The sequence below is a fragment of the Pteronotus mesoamericanus genome, unplaced genomic scaffold, assembly GCF_021234165.1.
Source record: "Pteronotus mesoamericanus isolate MK-2021 breed Mesoamerican mustached bat unplaced genomic scaffold, CSHL_Meso_final scaffold_85, whole genome shotgun sequence".
NCBI classification, from domain to species: Eukaryota; Metazoa; Chordata; class Mammalia; order Chiroptera; family Mormoopidae; genus Pteronotus; species Pteronotus mesoamericanus.
Genome location: NW_026555329.1, coordinates 65,386,197 through 65,388,718, shown reverse-complemented (window position 1 = coordinate 65,388,718; position 2,522 = coordinate 65,386,197). Strand labels below are relative to the sequence as shown.

General features: G+C 44.0%; 1 non-coding gene and 1 pseudogene across 1 annotated transcript; one reads left to right on the top strand and one right to left on the bottom strand.

Moving 5' to 3' along the window:
- Nucleotides 1-442: 442 nt before the first annotated feature.
- Nucleotides 443-572, bottom strand: LOC129063576 (small nucleolar RNA SNORA18). The gene has a single exon (XR_008528363.1). It is a non-coding gene; the product is annotated as a small nucleolar RNA SNORA18 (small nucleolar RNA).
- A 362-nt stretch (nt 573-934) lies between these two features.
- LOC129063228 (Y-box-binding protein 1-like) lies at nt 935-2,232 on the top strand (annotated as a pseudogene).
- Nucleotides 2,233-2,522: the final 290 nt, after the last annotated feature.

Here is a 2,522-nt window from a genome sequence, read left to right as displayed (position 1 = left end):
CTCCCTCCCTTCCTCTCTCTAAAAATAAATAAATAAAATCTAAAAAAAATGTTGATACATTTTTATTTAAGGAATTCCACATGTTTATGTTCTTCCACTGCCTTAGTTCCTGCCTAAGTTCCTTCCACACACTTAGTTCTTTAGTCTGAACCTCTTAATCCCTTTTTTGCTCAATCTAGTTGCCATGTCAGTCAGTCCACATTGTTTTAGTTGAGCTTCTTTAATCTCCACTTGAGTATCGGTATACTTCAAAAATTCCCCACCTGTAATCATTGGGACCCAATTTCTTCAAACAATGTACTTTGGGGCCCACTAAACATGAGTAAGTTCAAATCATACTCATTCCTAACCTATTACTCCCTAAAATAGTACAGCTCTTTGGGATATACAAAAACCTAAGATAAAGATAATTAGATTATGAGGTCTTTCATAGTTTTAGCAGTTCTGTCTTGTAGTTCCTACCCACAGATCTAACACACAATTCTGTGAATAAAGGAATCAACATATTTACTCTATGAGGCGTTTCCAACAATGTAGGTCTACAGAAAAACCCCATCAAGATAGACTGCAACTAAAAAACTATTTTAAAAAAGATTTTATTTATTAATTTTTAGAGACAGGGGAATTGAGGGAGAAAGAGAGGGAGAAAAACATGGATCAGCTGCTTCTCGCAAGCCCTTAACTGGGAGCCTGTCCTGCAAACCAGGCATGTGCTCTGACCAGGAATCAAACCAGCAACATTTCAATTTCCAGTCCAATGCTAAATCCACTGAGCCACACCAGCCAAGGATGAAAAACTATTTTAAAAATGCCTCTTTGAAGTCAGGAACTGTGCTAAGTGCTGGTGAACCCACACCTAACAGCCCTAAAGAAACTGCAGCCTTGTGGAAAAATCACCATCTTGGAAGCATAAGGTAGTGGCACTCTGCCAAAGATGGGGCCCTCCAACCCTGGTACTCCCTGTGGATAAGGGCCTGGCCTAGCCAGAGCAATGAAAGGGGAGAGAGTAACACCATATACAAGAAAAATGTTAAAGTGGGAGTAACAGATTCTGGACTTAGTGACTGCTTGGATGAAAAAAATAACTCTCAAAAATGTAAAGTTTTAATCATAAGAAACTGGGAGAATGAGCAAGATGCATGGAAAATTAGGGAAATAATGAGTTGATTTAAGATATGGGAAGTATAAGGAGATAGCTGGACATCTCAAAAGAAAGAACCAGGAGTTTGAACGGCAGTGGGAGCTGAGAGTGAGAACAAACCCTAAAGAGCCCTGAGCAGCCCCACCACGACCCGCGGGCCTCGTTACCATCACACCCAGGGCGGAGCCGCAGCTGCTCTGGCCTTGCAGCCGCTGCAGACACCAAGCCTGGCACCTCAGTTCCCCGGGGCCTCCCATCAGCAGCCCCTACCAGTGCAGACAAGAGGATCATCAAAAATGAAGATTTGGGGAACAGTTAAATGGTCCAATATAAGACGGATATGGTTTCACCAACAGGAATGACACCTAGGAAGACATATTTGTACACCTGCCGTAAAGAATAACACCAGGAAGCACCTTCGCAGTGTAGGAGATGGAGAGACTGTGGAGTCCGATGTTGTTCAAGGAGAAAAAGGTGCAGAGGCAGCGAGTGTTACAGGCCCTGGTGGAGTTTCAGTGCAAGGCAGGAAATACATGTACAGCAGCCCTAACCTGATAGATGCCATCCATATCCCAGGCGTCCTCCACGCAGTTACCGGCAGAATTGCTAGAATCGGGAGACAGGGGAAAAGAATGAGGGATCAGAGAGTGCTCCAGAAGGCCAGGCCCGATGGCAGTGCCAGTCCTGCAGAGGACGGTTCCCCTCTTGCTACATGCGGGGACACTACGGCCATCGACCACAGTGTTCCAACCCTCCTGTGCAGAAAGAAGTGATGACGGGTGCTGAAACCAGGGTGCAGCAGGACAAGGTAGACCAGTGTGGCAGAATATGTGTAGGAGCTACAGACTGTGATTTCACAGGGGCCCTCCTCCCCACAGACAGCCTCGAGAGGAGAGCAATGAAGAAGATAAGGGAGATCAAAGAGGTGAGAACCAACACGGGCAGCCACCTTGTCAGCAGCCACCTTAATGTCAGTACCGCCGCAACCTCCATTACTGACGCAGATGCCAAAAACATCCTAAACCACAAGATGGCAAAGAGACAAGCAGCCAGTCCAGTTGCTGAAAATTGGGCAGGGCAGGGTTGAGTTAATACTGGTTTACCAGCTCTACCACCATCAGGTTTAGTCATCCAACAAGAAGAAATGAATATGAAATTTCAGCATTAAGAAATGAATAAAAGTTTGGAGCTGAAGAGCTTAAGTGCCTGCTTTTTGCCTGTTGACCAGATAACTAGAACTATTGCAATATCTGTGCAGCATGTTTTTTTAAAATTATTTTTCCCTAAAGACATCTCTTTTTGGTAATGACAAATGTGGGCTTTTGTTTGTTTTTAAAACCAGGTTTTTCTCAATATACCTTTAAAGATTTTTAAATTGTTT